Genomic DNA, 22868 nt, shown 5'->3' with positions numbered 1-22868 from the left:
AGAGAATTGTGAATAGTAGATCATATTAAAATTCAAGGAGATCTGTGATCCAAACTAGATTCAACATATGGACATGGTATGCCACCTTTTTCCTTACACTTTGGGAGAAATGGCATTCAATTGGTACCTCAATCTGCCACCAACATCAATAAGGGATTGGAATTCTTTTGAGAGCAAGTTTTTGGAACAATTCAAGATCTATATTGATCCAACTCTCCTACATCATCAATTCATCTCAATTAAGAGGGATCCCCATGAGACTATTTCACAATTTAATCATCACTTCTATAGGATGTATCAAAGAATGGAGTTTCCTTATGTTATACCACAAGAGGCTACCATCCAGGTCTATTTTGGAACAATGGATTCATTAACTTCTATTTTTCTAAGAAGGCTCCCACCTAGAGACCTTGATACCATTGAAAAGGTCTTCAAAGAGGCTGTTACACTCATGAATCAGATTACTGCTGCTCCAATGCCAACAATTACATATTTTGAATATGAGTCTCAAAAGATTGCTTTCTTTGAGCAAAAGGAAGTTGCATCCATTGAAGCAAAAAGCAATATGGCTAGAGAGTTTAAGGCCATGAAGGAGACAATATCTCTTTTATCTGGTGAACTTGTGAGAATAAAGTTGAATTCCTCAAGAAACCAAGGCAATCATCCAAGACAACTTTCTACCTAGAACCATTATTCTCAAAATCAGAGCAGAAATTTTGGCCTTTACAGTAATATCAACAATGAGAATAATAGTATTAGAGGTATGAGACTAAGTGAAAATGGATATGGGTAGAAGGATATTTTGGATCAGCCTCCCCAAATAATGGAGAAACAACCTCTGCAGTTTAGTGCAATGATGTTTGAATCATATGATAAATCTATAGGAGGATTAAATGATGAAGATGGTCAAGAGAATTTTGTGTTCCCATTCAATGAAGAAATTATTCCAAGTGTTGATATGCCAAGAAATTTTGAGGGTGCGAAAAACTTTGAAATTCCAAAACTCAATGAAGTGACAAAAAGTGATCGAAATGCAAAAGATCTCGAGGTTGGTGAGATTTTTTAAGAAAGTCATCAAGATGAAGATACCACTTCTTTCTTCTATGATATTGATTCCCCATTAAACAATGTTAAGCCACCTCCTTCAAAGCAAGATATGTCATTATAAGAGGTGGATAGAGTGTTCAATTTGGTCTCAAGCTTGACTGAAGAAATATCTATTTGTGGGTATTCCACACACATATCAAACCATGCAATAAACAATTCATGTAGAATCCATCCATTTGGGTTCCATTCAAAAGAAAGTTTCCCTAATTTCTTGTTAGCTTGGGAGATCACAATAGAGGGAAAGTATGATTTTGAACAAGCTTCTTTGGGATATGAGTTAGAAAAAATCTTGGTCAATGATAGTGATGAATCCTGTAATTTGAAAGGAAGGCTAGTGATTGATTTTTCTAGTCTGAAGGAACCTAAAGTGTTTCCATGTGCACGTGAAGTGGTGTACCATGAGATAAGACTACCAGAAAGAGAAATTGCAATGTGTGAGTGTACCCCTATGCTGGAGGACTCACTAGATCAAGTGATATCTTTCCATTATCCCTGTCAGTTTGATGATTTTCAAATTTGAATATGATGCTAAAGGTAAGAGAACTTGTTTTTGGATTAATCATGGTCATGGAGAGTTACCACAACTTTTGATTTTGTGTGATTTTTGCTTGGAATTTGAGCTAAGATTGTCCAAATTTTATTTTTTTGAGTATAAAGACAAGTTAACATTTTTGAGAACTATATGGGGTGGTTCATTGCTATTGTACATTATGAGAAATCTACTGACAACTACCCCATATTCTTTTTATTCAAGGTTTTCTATATATAATTTTTTGTTTTTGTTTTTCTTAGTTTTTTTTTAGTTTAGTTTTTTTTAAAGTTAGGCATTAGTTTGTTTTGAGTCCAGTCTCTTTGTTTGGGATTTATTTCTATTTTCTTCTTCTTCTTTTTTTTAGTTGTGTTAGTCTTGGGGTGAGGTGTACTTGGTATTTTTCTCAAGATTTTACTAACCACTTTTCGGTTCCAATTTGAGGAAGAGGTATTTCTTTATCAAAACATTTGGATGATTATGTGTCTTATACCAACCAAGTAACCAATATTTCTTGTGGAAATAGGGGACTTTCAGTTTGGAAATTAGAAGCCTAGACCAACAAGTTCACAAAACTTTGTAAATTTAAAAATTTGATTGTTTGGGTGTTGTTGAATTGAAGTCAAAGATGATAAGAGACGATCCAAACTTCAACTGGTTCAAATAGGAGGGGTCTCCTCAAAAGGTTGCTTAAGATGATTGATTGGCATGAAAGTTTCTAAAACAGTTCTAAAAGAGGAATGCAAGGGATGTTCACAAGAGATCGAATCCAAGAAATGACACCGATGTCCTGTCTACATAGTCTAAGCCTAGTCAGGATATGTGAAAAAAAGAGAGAGAAAAATACGGTGTTAAGTTTGAAGGATTCTAAAAAGATCTGAAATGGAAAAAGATACGTTCTCAAAATAGAGTATCTTGTATTCAAAATATTGTTTCATCAAAAGCAACATTTTGAACGACGTGGAGAAATTATTCAAAAAGCCAGAAATAAAAGAACATGGTATCCTGCTAAGAGCCCTCGAACTGATTCTCTCATTTGGTCAAGCAATTGATTAATAAAAAGCCTTTGTGGAGATTCTGAATGAATGAGCCAAGAGGAGTGGAAGATTGTGTTGAGTTATCGAAAAAATCTAATAGACAACATCCTAAGGCATCAAAAGGAATGACTATAAAATGCACACATTGAGTTTGAAGGTTTCAAATTCTGAAATTTTGACTGTAAAATCATCCGAAAGATGCTTGATATGTTCAAAGTTTGGTTGGTGTTTGACACACATCGGAGGAATGTTTGCTAATGAAGAAATGCCTTGGTCATTTCTTCCATTTTTTGGGGCTATTTATTGTGGTGTCCACAACACATGCCCCATTCCTCGCTAGGAATGGGGACCCCCTATTTTTTTAACTCCCAAACTCCCAAGTCGAGAGTCGGGAGAATAAATTTTTATTTAAAAAAATAAAAAAATCACAAATTAAAAAAAAAAGTGCCACGCATGTGAAAATGCATCACGTGCATGCCAACAGGTGCCGCACATGCCAAAAGGCACCGCATGCACTTCAAACATGCCACTTGCCAATATGTGCCATGCATGCTTCATTCACACTGCACATGTGCTTCAAACATGCCATGTGCACCACAATGCGCATTGTACCGCGTTAGACACTCTGCTCCTCTATGCACTCGTCCACTCCATGCCATGCACCATCACTCTCATTCACCTCCCACGCACTGCACAACTAGTTTTTAGGGTTTTTGTTTCAGTGTCATTAGGGTGTGTCTTAATTAAGTAATTTTCAACTCTACAGACTAATATTTGCTCCTTTGTGTAGGTAAAAAAGGTATCCTTAACTTGTCAAGGTCATAACTTTTGACTCAGAGCTCAGAATTCAGAACTGTTTACACCGTTGGAAAGAAGAACTGAAGATCTAATTTCAATCCCTAAAATAGTGAGCCTTCAACTAACCAATTTTAGGGACATACGAAGGTTTCAACTTGAAATTTTGAGTAGAAGACCTTCGAAAGAGCCATTTAAAAATGCCTAGAAAAACTTGAAAAAAATAAATAATAATAATAATATGAAAAAGTTTCAAACATTTGATCATTTTGAATAATCTGGATCACTTGGTTTCTCACTAGGAAGGATAGGGCAGTTGGAGAGAAGACAACGGTCAAAGATACAGAGGTTGGACACATCAAGTGCAACAGGTTCCTCATCTTATGTAGCTATTAATGACATGATTCAACATAGGTGCCTTGGGATTTTAGATTGGAGAAGTAGGAGTTCAAGTTTATGAAAGTGCTTGGCCATAAAGAGGGTATAAATCATCAAAAGGGGTAAAGAATGTACACAAAAAGTGATCTAAAACCCCATTTGAGCAAAACCCAGAAACTGTTTTCAAAATTGAGAACTTTGATATTTTGGCGAATTGAGCTTCCAAGGTGTGTATGTCTGTAGCTCCACATTTTCATGCAACTCTGCAAGTCCACAGCTCCATAGGTATGTAGGTCTATAGCTCTGCAATTCAAAGGTGTGCCAATAGTTAACTGCCAGTTCCAAAAATAACACTTTCCATGCATCAAGAGCGCATTCTGACGGTAGTTTAACTCCGACACATGCCTAGTGAAGGACTAACTTCTATTTTTGGCACATCCATGCACTTCCACTTTGACTGATGGCTTCCTACTACTTTCTCTCTCATGCTTCCTTAGTTTTTGACATGTAAAGGGATCATGCATCCAATTAATGAATAAAATATGGATGGAGTCCCTCTAAGCACCAGATTAATTGTTAGTCTATATATATTTAGTTTGTTTTAATGTTTTAAAAGCATCTTATTGCATAAAGATATCTTTCACTCTGAACACAAATTGAGGAGATGATTTCTTATAAATACCCTACTGCAAAACGTAAAAAGGGCCGCCGTTATTATGCAATAAAATTTTGTTTTTGGTGCTTGCATTTGGAATGTAGTCATTCTTGCCTGAATGTGTCATATTTTTGTGAATTTTATTCATGAGATTTTGATTGAGCCAAAGGTTTATCGCATTGTTTCTAGTTATGCAATTTTTTAGTTCTGGTGTTCACTACAGATTTACTAATTCCGCTAACATAATGAGCTTGAGAAGAAATCATCAAACTATGTCTGCATATAGCCTTTTGTCTCACATGAGTGCACTTTTTGTGGCCTTGCAATTTGATGAAAGGTGAAATATCATACAATTGTTAAAGTTTCTCATCGACGATTGCATCTATGGATTCTAGGAAGTGCTACTACTATTTCATTGGTTTCCTACTGATCTATTCGAAAACTTAACTCATAGCGTGTTGTTTTTTGTAGCTTATGTCCGTCTAGGATTTCAATTATTTCAATTTCATGTTATTTGCTTTCAATTTTGTTATTTTCTTTACCAATCCCTTGTTAGAATATGAACTCATTTTAGTTGCACTGTTAGATTGCATTCATTAAAAAAACCAAAAAATAAAAAAATATTGTTCTTTTGTGTGTGATTTTAAGACAAAAAATAGGTTTACTTCATTTCAAGATCATAATAGAACCAGCAAAGGCCTTCTCGTGAACAATCACATTTATCTTCAACTGAGGAGATTTTGGTATGTCACAAGACAAATACTAAACCTTGGAGTTGATCCCAAAAGATTAGCTTTTCAAGAGAGGAATTGCATAATGGATTCCTGCCATTGACCATGTGTAAAACGATCGCCCAAAAGTTTGACAACCTGATTTTCATCCAATTCTAGAGCTTACATACAAGAACAACCTAGCATGAGCCCTTTCCATAATATCTCCAAAGGTTGTAATGGTTCAAGACATAAGGAAATGTTATAACTGTAAAATTGGAGCTATAGGTGACATGGAAATGAGGGAGGCATATGAAAAATTGTGTGATAATGGAATATTGAAGGAAGAGTACAAAATTGTTGAGAGGAAGGGTTTAACGCGTGCCCTAGAATTCTCTACCATGTTCAAGACAGAATGAATTCGACTAGTGTTGAGCCAAATGCATGATGGTAGTTTATGGTTGGAGGATGGCCCCATCAAAATCACTAAGAGAATTGTACATAGAGTAATCAGGTACCTAACCCTAGATCATCCAAAGACCCTTAGAAGTGATTCTAAGGAAGCAATTGAGATAAAGACAGGTGCAAAAAGGAATAAGAGGGATGACAATTGACACAATCCAAGACCCTTTAGTTGACTTTTCTATTAGGGTCATTGCACACAAATTCTATTAGTCCAGTAGACTCAAAAATGTGCCTTGTACTGCAATACATGTTGGATACAAAATGGTGAAGAAGGATCATACATATGATCTTGCAGAGCTGCAACTACAATAGATCAATGAAATCTAGAAACCATCAAAAGAACAAAGGGAGCCCAATGCAAATTTGGTACAATTTTGATATGTATTATCTTTTATGTTTAGAATGAATTCCCTTCTTTTGGTAAAGTGGTATGGAAGAATAATAGGTCAATCATAGCTCAAGTCAATGAATACATAGAGTAGATGGGAGCTAATTTGGAGACCTTGACGACTAGTTATTTTGAGGATTTTAAGAAATCAATGAATCAGAGGCTCACAATTCCAGTTTCCTTAATAGAAAAACATGTAAATGAAGTTTTTTTTTCTTGTAGATATATACTATACATACATACAAGTGGCCATACCAAGAGTGAGATGGTTGAGACCTCTTGGGTATGAAATAAACATTAATGAAGCATCAGCTGCAATAACTGCTTTATTAGTAGAAGAAATTGACAAGGATGCACCACATTTTAGAACATATGACATGGTGAGATCCAAGGTGGATATGGAGTTGAAAACTACCTCCACTTTGAAGAAGAAGGACAAGCTTGTAAAGAAGCTGAAAGCCAAATTTGGGGAAGGAGCTGCAGAAGTAGAGGAAGAAGGTGAAGATGCTGAGGGTGATGAAGAGGAACAAGATCAAGGGTCACTTGCCCTAACCCAAGGTATGGGGGAGGATGTAGACGAAGAAGAAGATGTTGAGTAGGAAGCACCAAAGGCTGAGCCAAAGAAAAGGAAAGCTCAAAAGTAGCTAGTTGCAAAACCTAAAGGGAAGAAGAAGAAACCTACAAAGCCAAGCCTAGCCAAGCCAACTACAAGAGCTGACACGAGGGCTATGACACAAGGGTCAAAGGAGCTGGAAAAAAAAAGGCAATAGAACAAGGAGGACTTGTAGAGAAGAAAAAGAGAAGAAAGTATGTTGCACCTCCAGAATCAGATGAGGAAAGAACATAGTCTGATGAGGAACAATTCAAATTGGTGAGATGCTCTACCACATCTAAATTGGAAACTATTTGAAATAATATTAGAGATAATGCAAATTTATCTGGTCTAAAGACCATAGAATTTAATAAGTTGTCAAAGGAACAAAAAAGCATAGTGGAAGAGTCCATCTACACTATGATGGCTAAGTTCAAGACCACTCCACTTGAACTAGACAATTCAATGCCTAAGGAGCTAAGCTCATTAGTTGATAATAAATGGCATTATTGTCTCAAAATGGAGAAAGAAATAAGAGAGTGTACATTGGCTCATATAATGCCAGACCTTACTAAAGGTCAAATAACAAAGGCTAGTAAGAAGCATGGGGCAATATTTGTACCCAAATACAGAGCCTTCACTATTTTGCAAAATCAAATTGAAGATGTTGTCCAAAAGTCCACACAAATGTGGAAACTAATATATGGTTTGACAACTATAAAGGAAGGGCAAGAAGACCCATTTGAGGGTAGAAACAATGGAGAAGAAGAAGATAATGAGAAAGAAGAAGAAAGAGAGAAAGAAAAAGATGAAGAAGAGGAAGAAAGAGATGAGGTAGAAGAAAAAGAGACAGAAGAGAAGACAGTGGAGGAAACACATGGTGAAGAGGAAACAACTAAGGGATAGTAGGAAGAACAAAGTGTCCAAGACACCCAACTACCACAACCAAATCCTGCACATACAATACCTATAGATACAGTAACTATATAGGATGTTCTTAACACTTCATCTCAGAACATCAATCCTTTAACTACAGAGGATCTCAAGAAGATCCTTCACTAATCTACATTACAAGAACAACTTTGCATAGATCCAATTTTGGTGAGTGTTGATGAGTTACAAAAAGCTATAGCAGAAATAATTAGGGAGAAAGAAAGCACACAATATTGATCTACACAACATCCTACAGCTATAGTAGATCAACCCAAAGAGCAAGAAGTACAAGACAAAATTGCTAAGGTTGATTCTTCAATAAAGGTAACAACAACTGTTGAGGAGCCACCAAAGGAACAAATAGAACAAGATTTTCCTACTGCACAAAGTTAAGGTGCACTTCCACAAATTGTTATCATTGATCAAGGTAGCAGAGGAGAGGAGCAAGAAGTAGAGAAAACCCCTAAGGAGCAGGAGGCAATACAAACATTGGTAAACTCACCTACCTTGGGGAATCCTAATAAGAAGCCAAGCACTAATGTAGTACCATTACAAATTTTAGCACTAGGCTTGAGCACTACCAAGGTTGCAAGGGTACTTCACTATGGAGACCCTGCACTTGATGAAGAAATAGTCATACCAAGATATGACTCAAGGACTTTGAACCTGCAACAAATCAATGAAGTGCAAGAGGCACTAGAGAGGAGGAAGAGATAGAAGATACTCAAAAATGAGTATAGGAAAAAGCAAGCACTAGTGGAAATCAATGACATATTTCTTGATGCATTTAGCTTGCAAGTACTTGATGAAACCCAACCCATCATGGAGAAATTGTCCAACATTGTAGACTAGGTACAAAATGAATACCTAGAAACTAATGTCAAATTATTAGAATGGTTGGAAAAGAAGTTTTAGATGAAAGTAAATGAAAAAATATCAAGTGAAATAACACTTTCACAAGTTGAACTGGCGAAGAAGATTGAAAAAGTGAAGAAAGTACTTGAGAATGTATTCTCATTGTACACCAAGTTGTGTGATTCCTCATATTTCATAAAGGAAATAAGCCAAAGGATACTAAGCTTGGAGCAAAATCTAAAGATTTCTAGCACTTAGCTACTAAAAGATCTAGCTCAGAGTGAGAAGCATTTTGCATCTACGCTTCACACACAAAAAGAACTAGCTATATTGATAGCTGAAGAGGCTAATATTAAGGCCAAATTGATGCAAATTCAATCCTCCATAACTCCACATCTGGAAGTACTCCATAAGGAGTAGGCCTATGTAGAAAATTTTCTAAAGAAAGATCCAAATCTTTCTACTTTAGAAGATCTTGTTCATCTTGCAGGAGATACAACAATCCAACACAAGTCATTGGAGATAGCTTTAGATAATTGGGATGCTTCTCTCAAGATGATTATGGAGGTAAATAAAATTTTTTTGGAAAATTATTCTATGAATCCTTAGGAACCTTTGACATAAGTGTCAAAAAAGGGGGAGAATAAGAATATTCAATTCATTATTTATTGCATCTAATAGAAAGGGGGAGATATAATGTTTTGAGGGAGATGTGAATAAGAATGGTTACATAATACATTCTTTGATGGAAGCAATAAAGAATATCCAAAGGGGGAGATATTCAAATTCACATTGTTAAGGAAGTAATAAAGCCAAAAGGATGCAAAATTGCAAGGAGATGTGATAGGAAATAGGGTAAACAAATACAGATAAAGGAAGATAAGGCAAAGAGTATCAGGTATATCAGCATGAGACATATTCAACACAAGAATTTTGGTTACAGGAATGGAAATGACACATCAGCTTAGGGGGAGTTACAAGATTTTGAGGTATACAAAATTTTGAATAATTTTTTGAAGTCTTGTATATATGCTGAATAGAATGTGTAGTATACTCATAAAGATCAGATTTATAATGTCTAGTTAAGTGTTTTTGCCACTCATGTCAAAGGGGGAGATTGTTGGTCTTAGAATAGTTTTGACATTTGAGTATCAACACACTTAACCAATTCTCAAGACAATGCTGAGTATAATACAGAAGCTGAGCTATAGTGTGTGCCGAGTCAAAAAATTCAATAGGTGCCGAGTGAACTTTAGGTGCTGAGCAATCTTTAGGTGCCAAGAAAAGTTTAAGTGCTAGGAAAAGTATAGGTGCCAAGTCACTATAGATGCCAAGTAAAACAAAATTACTATAGGAGCCGAGTGAGCCAATTTTTCTATATGTGCCGTGCATCAACAACTAGTATGTGCCGAGTAACACAGAATCAACATATGAGTTTGTACCTTCACAAAATTAGATGTAAACCATTTTTGGAGCAAAAATGGGATGAATATCAAAGGATCTTGAGGATAAGATCAAATCTTTCACATCACCTATGCAATCAACATGCAAGAAATAAGAAAAAAGGAGAAGGCATGCAACCAATAGGAAAAGTGCAAGAAATGAGTGAGAAATGAAGATTTAATATTGATCATAGATTCATACCTAATCCTAAGTCTTTGAAATCTTTAAAAGGAGGATGAAACCCCATTTTATGTGTGGATGAGAGAAGTTTATGGGTAAACTATAGTGAAATTTAGAGGGGAGTTTAAAAGACTTAGTGAAGAACAGACCAACAGTGCAGAATCTAATTGATGAAGAACAAAGTATTAGAACTTTGAAGAGTGACATATCAAATCAATCAAGGATTAGAGTGAAAGAGTAGAACAAGGATTTGGTATCAGCAATTGAAGATTGAAAAGCTCTCAGGTCAAAGTTTTCTAATACTCTCTCACAATTGTATTAGATATGGAAATCCTATGGACTTAGGTTGGCCTAGCAGCCATTTGTAAATCCTTTAACAAGGTGGCATTCCAAGTGAATGTAGAAAATTCCTTTAACGAGGCCTACTTTTAGTAGGGTATTGAAATCCTTTAACCAAGTCACTTTTAATAGAGTTTAAAGTCTTTAATAAGATAGGCCTTTCATAGGGAAAACCATTGAAGTGGTCAAAAATTGTAACCTTGAATAGTTACACATTGCTGCAGTGATATTTTGTGGGTGTCATCCCCACCCCAGTTTTACCTTTTCATTTTGGAGGGTTTCTGGGATACCAAATTTGTGTGTTTTCTATTTTCATGCATGTCTTTACTTTCATGTTTATTAGATAAGTTAGATGCATGAGAATGGTTTCAGTTAAAAGAATTTGGAAAGGTTAAAGTTAGTTACTTCTGATTCACCCCCCTTCATAGAAGTAAATCTTCCCACTTGTTAATTCCAACAAGGGAGGGAAATTTGTCTTTCATACTAGGGTTGTAAGACCTCTGACACATAATCCAAGGTAGAGAAAATTAAAAAGTTACAAAAAAATAGTTTTGTGAAGTTTTTAAAACCATGGTGGTCATAAAAAGCGTGCAACAGTTAAGTGCAAATTGTAATAGTCTCCAAAACACCATGGTAACCCTCAATAGTTAAACAACCACCTTATAGACCACCACTTTGGTGCAACCCCATTTTCACTCTACACCACTTTGATGCCATCCACGCACCTCTACCATCGACTGTGCCACCCACCCTCCACTAGTGCTCCACTCTGCCTCTAGCTCATGGTCATATGGGGGGCTGTAGTCTAGTGTCATTTTTTCATTTTTAGCCTTTTGGAGGCCCTAATAGTCTTTTCACTCTAACTTGAGCATACAAAGGTGTTTTTTTGATAAAAAGGAAGAATGAAAAACATGATTTAAAGACAAAGATGATGGTGAAGTTATTTTTTAGATTTTTTTTAGCTTTAGTACCTAGCTTTTTGCTCGAAGTCAGATGAAGCCTTTGATCTTTTAGGGGGTGTAACTTGCTTGTTTTAGCTTCATTGTTCAATCAGAAAGAAGCACCATAAAGATATTCTTGATAAATTTCCAGAATCTCTGATTTTTCACAAGTATTTTTACTAGGTATTTGTGATACTTAATTGAGGCATTTTTTCTCTATTCTTGTATACACATTCCTTTTGTAATTTTGGGTTTAGTCTTTTGCATTGTGGAGGGTGTTTTATTCATTATTTTATGTAAAAATATTAGTATATCAGAAAAATTCAATTTTTTTAAAACAATGGCCGAGACCTCTTCTTGTCTAATACTTCTGAACTCACATAACTATCACACATGTAAATCTTCTATGCAATGGATTCTCCATTTGAAGGGTTTGTGATCATGTTTAGATATAGTGCAATTAGTATTTCAAAGTCAATATTAGACTTTGTAGCACATTAATAAGATGGATGAAGCCATGGTTCTAATTTATTTAAGTATTTTAGACAACTTATAGTTCTATCTTGATGAGTGTTCTACTCCTCAAGAAATGTGGGACAAGTTCAAGGACTTTTTTGGTATCATCAATAATTTTAGAGTACTTTAGATTGAGGTAGAGATTGCTTCTCTTGCACCAAATTCTTTTCCCTCTAATGAAGACTTTCTCATGAGGTTCAAACAACATAGAAATTTTTTTTATAGGGATGCACAAAAGAGAATACTGATAAGGAGTGCATCTATTTTATTCTATCAAATCTTTGAGGAAAATTTCAAATTTTCTCTTCTACCTTCCATTCCACTATGGATGCTTTGGTCCCAAATTTACCATGCCCACCTTTGAGGTTTTTAGTGATCATTTGACTCAAGAGAAAGCTAATCTCTCTTAGTTGGATTCTCTCATAGGCTCATATTCTTATGCATTAGTAGGTCGACCATCTCTTAGGATAAAGGAGAAGAAACAGAAGTCACATCCTACAAAGTCTTAGATTGATTCTATCCCATCACATCACATCAAGCCCACCTCCTCCTAAGTAAGATAAACGAAAGCCAGAAAGACCAAAGTGTTCTTATTGTAATAAGCCCAGCCATGATGAGTCATGCTTCTATGAGAACAAGTTAGATGGCTATGCCAAATAGGTTTCAGATTTTATAGCTCTCCTTTAGAAGAGAGACATTAACATTCCTTCTACTTCTCGTAGATCTTCTTCATCATCATCATTTCAGTCAGATTGTAAAGATTTATGAAAGGGTCATGCACTATGTGCAACTACTACTCCACATTCTTCTAGATGGTTACTAGATTTAGGTGCTTCATAGAATATGGTATCTTCTTAGGATTTATTCTCTTCTTTGGAGGCTTCTCCTACTCTACACATTTTAACGGGGAATAATACTATTATGACAGTATGTGGAAAAGGTTCTACTAACATTGATGATGGTACATTTCATGATGTACTATGTGTTCCATCTTTATCCTCTAACCTTCTCTCTATTTATCAGATTAGACATGGTGGGAGGGGGAAGATAGCTAAGTTTGCACAAGATTTAGTAAACATTAGAGAGTGTGAGATAAAAAAATATTTTTTCTATAGGGACTGTTGATCATTCTTCCCTCTTATACTCTTTCCCTCATTTTGGTCTACCATCTCCATTATTAGAGACTCACCCTCCTTATTCATGAGAGGCTATTGAGGTGAAGTCAAGTTACTTGAACTTATGTGTTGTTCCTGAGACCAATATTGTGACTTCTACACCTCAAACTCTTGTTCAAATTACATCTATTGCACAAGGTTACTCTTCAACATTTCCTACCATTATAGCTCTAGTCATTGAGCCACCTATTGAAACTATTAAGGATATATCACAGGACACACATCTCCTCTCAGATGACAGATTCAACACACCTATTATCCTAACTCCATTGAAGACTCCATTTCAAGATCATTATGCATTCTTCTTTGAGCATCAGCTAGGACTTCCAACTTCACCTTACATTTAGGGGTTTCACCCTCCTTGTCCACTACATTTTCTTTCTTTTAGATTGGAGCCACATTGGTATGTTCATAAACATTAAAATTCTACTATTCAAGGGGGGCTATGGAGTTGCAAGCTTCTATCAAGGGGGATTTCATTGTACTTATGGTTTTGAGAGAGTCTCTTGAGACATATCATTTTTACCTTTTTATTTTTTGTCTCTTTTTGGAGTAGGGTTTTTCCCACATAGTTTTTCCTATTTCTTTGTTTATAGAGATTTGATTGTGGGGTACCTCATTAGGCCTTATTGTTGGGACCTAAGTATTCTTTCAACACTGTAGTTCCCTTACTTTTTTTGCATTGTTTGTAGCTGTATTGTTTCTCTTTTTTTTTTGGGGGAGGGGGGGTTGTTAAAGTAAAGTGTTAATTTAATTTAATTCATTAAATTACCTTTACTCCCTTCTTAAAATTTCCCTTTATGCACTTGTATTTCTATTTAATAATTAATAATTATTAAATTTCATTTACCTCTTAGGGACCTCCATTTAGGTTTTTTGATCTCCTTATAAAAAAATGATCTTTTTAAAATATCTCTCATTCTTTTAGTCTGATAATATAATTTGCATATTATCAGAGAAAAATCCTCACCTCTTCTTTATCTTTTCTTCTTTGTGACTGATTCTTACATGCAAGTATTCTTTGGGTTTTGCAAATTTTATCAAATGCTTCATTTACTAGTAGAGGTCAATTAGGGGTTAGTATCTCAACCATTCTTATCAATTCCATGTTGATGTAAAGGGAAGGTGATGATATCACTTTGATTTTTATTAGGAGTGTGATTCTTGAAAGTGTTAGATACATGGGATGGAATAGGGCTTAAGTGGCTAATTGTAGGGATAATTTCCTTCCCTTGTCATCAATAGTAGTGTCTTCATCATCATCCTCAATACATATTTTTCTATTGGCCTTTTTGTTTTCCTTTTCTAAGGTGGTTTGGTACCCGAACTAATAGGGTGGTTATACTTAGTATTGGGATCTTTTTGTATCTGCTTCTTCTTATTATTAAAGGACCTCCTTCTCCCACCCTCATCCTCCACATTAGAGTCAACAATCTATATTTACTTCTCTATTTTGATTTGTTTGAGGATTTGAGGTGGGGAGGACACAACCTCGGTAGAGACTTGAGGAGTTGAAGTGGAAATAGTTGGGTTCCAAAATATAACCTAAACATTAATAGGATGGGGAGGGAAAATGAATTTATGGAATTTGTAAAGTTTAGACATAAAATCTTGATGAAGGGAATTATAAGGTTTAAATATAGCTTCATATTTTTCTTAACATTAAGGATATTATCCTCCATAGAATGCAAAATTAGGTAAGGGAATGAAATGAGGTCATAATTTCTAAAATGGTTTAGGATCAGGAAATGGTAATAATAAAAAAGTTGAAACCTTCCCTCCAGAGTAATATAGTGCATAATGACGTAACAAACCTCTTTTGAGAGATCTAATAGGGCCATTCTCACGAAACCACCATGGTCATGAATCAAGTTCTCATTAGGGTAGAAGAATTAGTTGAGACTGGCTTTATCAAAGACTAGTTTGCTTTCTCCAATTTCAACCATCAAGGGATAGACCGCCCACCTTTGCAATGAATTCTTCATTAATCTTGAATGAGATCTGTTGTTCCAAGAATTGATAAACGACGTAGACATAACCTTTCTATATCCTTCAATGCACTACATATAAGGAAGTAGGTGTAAACGTATAAAGTTGTGTCACCTTTTAGGCTGACTTATCAGAATGACTGAGTTTGAGTATTTCTATCTAAAAATCAATTTTGTTCAAACATATGATCTAGATAAATTCATTCTAGCTAAGTTATATATGGTCTCACACTTTTCCAATTGGAAATGTCTATTAAATGCATGTTTTATACTAGTTTGTATCCAATTACTAAAGAAATAAAATTATTTAAAAAAAGTGGCATTTCAATAAATCTTTCTAATTTTTAATGATTTTTTTAATAATATATAAACACCATTTTATAGAGCTCAAAGTCAAAAATATTCTCATATAGAGTTTATAGTGTTTTAATTAGATATAATATATTATAATTAAATAATTCTCCAAGCACATATTTTAACACTCCAAAAGATGCCGATTTTGAGAAAGAAAAAAATATTAAATCATATTATTTAAAAAATAAAAAATAATATGAGGTTCTAGAGGAGAGAGTCCTCTTCTAGAATGCATAATTTTTCTTCTAGTTAGAATAGATTTGTTTGGAAAAATGTGGTGGGAGATAAAAACTATTGATTTTAGGTGAGTTAAAATTTAAAACATAATAAAAGACAAAATATAGGTCTAAAGCTGATTTTTATTTTTGATTATTTTAGCTATATATGTTATCTATTACATAGTATGAGATCAAAGCGAAATAATTTTATTGCCATATAGTTTTTTTGGGGGAACTAAATACCTAATTTTTAGCATTTTTAAATAGCTATAAAATTATCTATAAAGGTGAGGGAAATATATCAATTCTTATTCCAAATAATTATTAAAAATTATAATCCTAAAATTCATCCATTTTTACACATTTCATTAGTTTACTTCATTTTCAACTTCAAAATAATAATGCCAGTTTCATGTCATTGAAAGTGAATAGTTATACTTTTGTTAGCCTTTTCCTTAACAAAAGGGTGGCATAGGTTTGTGCTTTTACCTGTAGAATGCCTTCTTTTAGGTAAGTCCACACAACTTCATTGTATTGTTCAATATTATTTTGTTCAATGTGTATATGATTCATGACCATAACTTTTTCTTCTCCCAAATCCTCAATGAAATCCTTAGAAGAATCCAACATAGCCACACCTTCCTCAAAAAGTAGTTTGAAAATGGTAAGAGAAATTATAGAGAAACTTGTGATAAACCAACTCAAGAAACAAGTAGACAAATGATAATTTCCCAAGTAAAAATATTGAATCATAATCTGAAACGACCAAAATTCATAATAAATTTGAGTACATACCCTACAAGGCCATCTACATATTCTCCCGCTAGTGATGATCATACTATTATTATTTAAAACTCCCATCTTCTCATATTTGATATGATCCCACCAAATATTTCCTAAGGCAATGTTCATTTCTATGCAAAAGTCCTCTAGAAATTAATCACCATCGGTAATGCCTATCATGGTCTTTCTAAAATTATGGGAATTAATATGGTTCATGCCATCCTTTAAAAGGCCACCTATAGTAAAGATTACCCCAAAGATGACACAAAAGTAAAATAAATGATTAGTCCCATAAAAAATATTTATTTATTTCAAAACAAGGGCATGCATATTAGCTAGTAGGTCGTCAATATTAATTCAATTACATGTGTCAACCATCTCGTACCTAATCATCACCATCACATAAGCCACCTAGTTTTCTTTCATGGTAAGTATTCTAAATGACCACTTTCCAAAACCTCATTATGAAGGTGTGGACACCATTGATTTTTGGGGAAACCTTCCAATTAATTTTATTCAACCCGTTAGCCACCTCACTAATGAGTTGTGAGTCAGCCTCAAGAAATATTTTTGAATTTCATGCTAGCTAACATATTTGATCCCCCCAAAATAGTCCTATAACTTCCACAAAGTTGCTAGTCTTTTCACCATAGTTACTAGAGTATACCATCACTAGATTATCTTTCTCATCTAGAATAATACTTCTTGTAGTAAAAAGACCATTCCATGATGAACCATCAAAATTGAGTTTAAACTAGAATGTGAGCAGTGACTTCCATTTCTCTTTCTACCTAGAAAGGGCTTTGGAATTGACAAATTTATAGACTAGATCAACTATTCCCCAATTTCCAAAAATAGTACTATAATTTAGAGTAGGGAGGTTGTGAGGGGCCTTCCATATCCAGAGGGTGATGCATTCCCTTAAGAGATTAATGGTGATTTTCATAGTAACTAAGGGAGGAGAGGGCTTGTCTCTAAAAATGTAGTTGTTTCTTTCCTTTTATAGGTGCCAATACACATATGGGGGTACCACCTTCCACATATTCTTAATAAGGGAGTGAGTTGATGGGGCCTCCTATCCAGGGATAAATTTATGAAGATCACTTCTAAAAACTTACTAGACTCCAAATCTATAAAATATTCCCCTCCAAATCTCACTAGCATAGCTACAATGAATGAGAAGACAAACAATGAATTCTTCCTCCTTGTAGTATAGAACACATTGATTACCAAAATGGAAACCCCTTCTTTTCATATTTTAAAAAATGTAAGACCGCCCACCAAAATAAGTTAATCTTTGGGATAATGCATGGGTTCCAAACATGTTTCCAATCCATGTCATCCACTTAGTCAATAATAGTATTGTAGGTAGATTTGACACTAAACTCGCTAGAGTCATTCTAGTCCCAAACTACAGAATCCTAAGTAGGGAAGGCTGAAATCTGAGTTTATTTTATAATTCATTGGAGCTCCTAGATAAGATTCTAGTTTTGAATGATTTGGTCTAGCCCTTTCCATTTCCTAGTGCTATAGACATAGTTATTTATCCATATACCAAGCTAATTTATACAAGAATCCCTCAGTAAATTATATTGGGTTTGACATAAGGGACTTCCACTCCAATTGTCTTCTTAGAATCTAATGGTGTTCCCATTCTCAATCATCCATCTGACCCCCTTCCTTAGGATTTTCTTACTATTAACAATCTTGTACTATATTCTCAATCTAGTTAGGAGGTCAACACCAGATAAATGATACTAGAAGGGTGAGCCCCTAAGATATTTGGCCTTCATAACTTTGCACCATCCCACCCTATTCATCATCAATCTCCAACCCACTTTAGCCATAAGATCCTAATTAATCAGGAATTCTTCTCAAGTTAAAACCCCCTTGAGAATTGATATTGCAGACCTTCTCTCAGCGAACAAGGTTCATCCTAGATTTCTCCTCTATTTTGAACCATAATTTCTAGAAGTATTGAACAAGGATAAGAAATAAACTATAATATCTTGTAAAAAGGAAAATAATAATTGAATTTCTTTGGCACTAGGGTGATCCCACAATACTGGGTGCCACTTTTGTGGCATGAATAGAATAAAAAATGGATGGAAATTTCTAATTTTCAATTTCCAATGTTTGTGCAAACATTAAGGAAACGTTCACACAAACATTCCTTGCATTTATGTTTGTGTGAACATAAATATATATAAATAGCAACGTTCACGTGAACATAAGCACTATAAATATTCATGCAAACATACAAAACTTATTATCATCATTGTAAAATTTCCATTTTTTGAAAACATATGTTTGCATGAACACATGTTTTAAAAAAAAACTTTGCTATTTTCTCTAAAAAAAAGAAACAAAAATAGTGTTTTGACCCTCAAAATTGGGATCAAATGATCTTCTACTATATATCAATAAATGTAAAATTGTGCCTCTTGGAGCAAGCTTTCCAATGACTATAATTTTAATAAGTATTATATTCATTAAGAATTTCAAAATGAGTTAAAGTCATTATGGGTTTATTAATTATTGAATATCAACTGACTTTGACACTTTGGGAAATTTTTTGAATTAGGTCAATATTTTTTGAAAAATATATAGGAAATAGGTTACTAAGATAGCTTTCTATCAAAAAAAGAAAATTTAATCTATGATAAATTGAGTTCAAGTTATCCACGTCAAAATGAATGTATGTCTGAATTACGATTGATGTCACTTCAAAACTTCATAAACTATACAATATTCAACCAAATTGAATCAAACCAAATGCATCCTCTAATTATTGATGTTACCAATCCAACATCTAAAGAATTACCTCATTATCATTCTAGAAAACAGGTTATGCTAGTCAAAATCACTGTCACTCTTTAAAAATATTGATTTTTCATATGTACCACTTTTCAGAGGAGAAGAGAAATTTGACTTAAATAATTTTTTAAAAAAAAATTAAAGAATATGGTTACAAAGTAGGAATAGATTACTAGAAATCATTAGTTTATTTCATCTTTAAATTATTCATAGTTTTAGAGATATAGTCACTCGAATGTTAGGTTTGTTTCAAAAATATTGATTTTAGTGTCAAATTTGGTCAAAAAGTGGCACCCACTATTGTGGGATCACCCACTACTAAGCACCTTCCTATTTCATCCCACCAACTTCCTTTTCATATTTTCTACTATCAAATTCCAAAATTGGAGAGTGAACTCCTTGACGGCAAGGGACAATTCAAGACAAGTGTCGGTAAGGTTAGCCATTTGGAAATTTAACTCCCTTATAATATGGCCTTGAAGAGCTCTCTCAATATTTAAGAAATAGATCTTTCTCTTATGAAAGTTAATACGATATCTCGAAGCCTCAACATAAAAATCAAGGAGATCCTTCTAGAACCTAGCCACCCTAATTGTAGTAATTCCACAATGGCCTGTTTGGCTACAAGAATTGCTAAATGTGACATTCATCTATGCTGTAATAAGTTGTCTTCTAGTATTGATGCATTCTTAAAAGAAGTTTTGGAATATCATTTGGACCTATTTGATTGACCTGGAAGACAAGTCGAAATATGCATATTTAATATTTGGTTGCAATAATTGAAATAGGAATTGGAATAAGTTTTGTTTTAATTTTTTAATAATTAAATTATTATTTTTAGTTTGTTAATATTTTAAATAAATAAGATTTTTTCTTTATAAAAACTGGTTTTTAATTAATTTTTAAAAAGCCAAATTATTTTAAGTAGCCTTTATTTTAATATTTTAAATTGACTTTAAAAGTGAAAGATATACCCCAACCTTTGAAATTCATTAAAATTCAAAGGACATATTATATTGTATATTATAAATTTAATTTGTAATTAAAACAAATTATTTTAATGAGTATAAAATCAAAACTAAAATTATTTTATTTATAAATATATTAAAGAAAATAAAAATACAAATAAGTTGAGATCATTAATATGATATTTAAATAATCTATTAACATAGGTTTAATTATAAGACTAAACACAAAATTTATTTGTAAAGATAATTTTATAAAAAATTAGAAAAGATATCAAATCTAATATTAGTCTTTTTTGTCATTTAAAAAAAATACATATTAAACATTAAATAATGTTGAACTAGTTTATATAATATGATGAACAGAGAAAACAGTCCAAAAATGCATCTGAGTGACAAAATACAATCAAATAGCAATGTTACAGACCCAACAACCCATCAAATTGGGTCTATAAAAAATTGGAATAAGAATAAGTTATTCTTATTCCATCTTTTTTTAGGAATTCCACTATGCTAGTTTTGGGGTCAAATTAGGATAGATGAATTCTAATTCTAATTTTATATTTTACAAACAAATGTTAAATTGGCGAATGTAGGTATTTAGATTTTCCTATTCTCGCCCAATTCCTACAACCATACGGCCCCTAAAGGAAAGTATCATCAACAAAGTACTAAAGAACCTCTAGGGGAAGGGCCTGATAGGTTTGATGCCTTTTATCTAACTCTATTGATCCATATCCTTGAAATTTCTCCCAAGGACCTCAACAACAATGATATATAAGTAGGGGGAAATGGAGTCTCCTTGTCTGAACCCTCTAGAGGAATCAAAGAACTTTCAAGGAATCCCAGTAAGGAGAATAGAGATTTGGAAAGAATTGATAATCTCCTTTAGCAAGAGGATAAATTTCTCCTTGAATCCAAGTCTAGCTATGATTTCAAATAGGAAGTCATATGCCTTTGAAATATCTAGTTCTATTTCTATGCCATGTTCTTACTCATCTTCATGAAGCACAAGACTTCATGAGAAGTAACAGTTGCATCCAAAATCTAGCACCCATGGACAAAGTCATTTTGAGATGGGCTAATGAACATGTCTAAAGTAGTTTCAACTAATTGACAAGGATTTCAGAAAGGATTTTGTAAACTATATTGCAGAGGCTGATAGGTCTGAAGTCCTCCATCCTAGTGAGCTCACCAACTTTGGGAACTAGAACAATATAAGTCTAATTAATCTCCTTAAGGAATCTCCTTTTATTTATAAAGTCTCTAGCCACATGAATCAGGTCATATTTTATGATTTTCCAAAATTCCTAGAAGGAAGGGGGGAAGCTATCTAGGCTTAGGGCCTTGAATTATCCCATTGAGAAAACCAATTTCTCCACCTCACCCTCACTCACTTTCTTGATCAAATTCTGATTCATATCCTCATCCGCCACTAGGATGATGATTCTTAAAAATTCCTTTCTCATGTTCTAATTATATGGAAGGGTAGGTTGGTTGTAGATTTCTTGAAAGTATTTTGTATCCAAGTCTCCTAAATCAACTTCCTCAGTAAGCTCCCCATGGTTAACATCTAGTAGCTTGGTAATAGTGTTCCTCCTTTTATGTTTAGAGGTAAACCTATGAAAAAACGTAGTATTGATATCCCCCTTAGTACTTCATTGGATTTGGGATATTTTCTTATAGAATATTTCCTCCCTCCCAATAAATTATTTACACTTATTTCTTAATTCCATTTCTTCCTTTTTCAACTCCTCAGAGTAGTCCCCATCAACCATGACAATCTGAACTCGTATTTTGAAGCTTCTTCTCGATATCTTTTTATCTAATAAAAAATATCCTAAAAAATGGATTTCTTCCAACTATCCACCTCTCTTTTAACATTATCTAATTTTATAGCTATTCTATACATAGATGTATATTCCACTCTAACGTTCTGCCACTTATTGATGCAATCCTTGAAGTAAGGGTGCATGTGCCACATAATATCATATCTAAAAGGTTTTTAACCTAAAGAATAATGACTGGCCTAGCTAAATAGGATCATGGAAAGGTTAGAAAATCATCCTTGGGAACACATGGAGGGAGGAAAGAGGGAGGATATCCCAACCCATTGAGATAATAATTTTGTCCAATCTAAGCTAAATAAGATTATTGCCTAGCCTATCACTAGATCAAGTGTAATGAGTACTTATGAGGTTGATATCCAGGAGATCATTATGCTTAAGGAATGCATCGAGATCACACCTAGTCCTCTATTCCACCCAATTTATCAAAGGGATAAAGAGGAGTTTTAGAGTCTCTAACATAGATGATGTCACTACCCTAATGCAAATCAAATTTCCTAGAGACTTCCTCTCAAACTTGGAGCCAACTAGTCCCAGTGTTGCAGGCATAAAAATTACCCAAACAACATTTATACAATCTATTTTCAAGTTCATTTGAGAATATGTCCTTTCCCAACACCGTATCAGGGTCCCACATAGTTGCAATACCTCCTGAAGCACCCACCACTTCTTGATAAGAAAAATTTGCACCAAACTTGATGTAGGCCACAAAAATTTCAAAACTATTTACACTTATCTTAACTTCTAGAATAAGGAGAATATCCATCTTATATTCAATAATATTAATATTATGCTTAGTAACATACTATTTTCTAGGGCTATTGAGCCCCATCACATCCTAGAAAATGATATTTATTT

The sequence above is a fragment of the Cupressus sempervirens genome, chromosome 10 (assembly GCF_028749045.1).
Source record: "Cupressus sempervirens isolate cs-2001-9-10 chromosome 10, ASM2874904v1, whole genome shotgun sequence".
Lineage (NCBI taxonomy): Eukaryota > Viridiplantae > Streptophyta > Pinopsida > Cupressales > Cupressaceae > Cupressus > Cupressus sempervirens.
Note: the sequence above shows the minus strand (reverse complement) of the source record.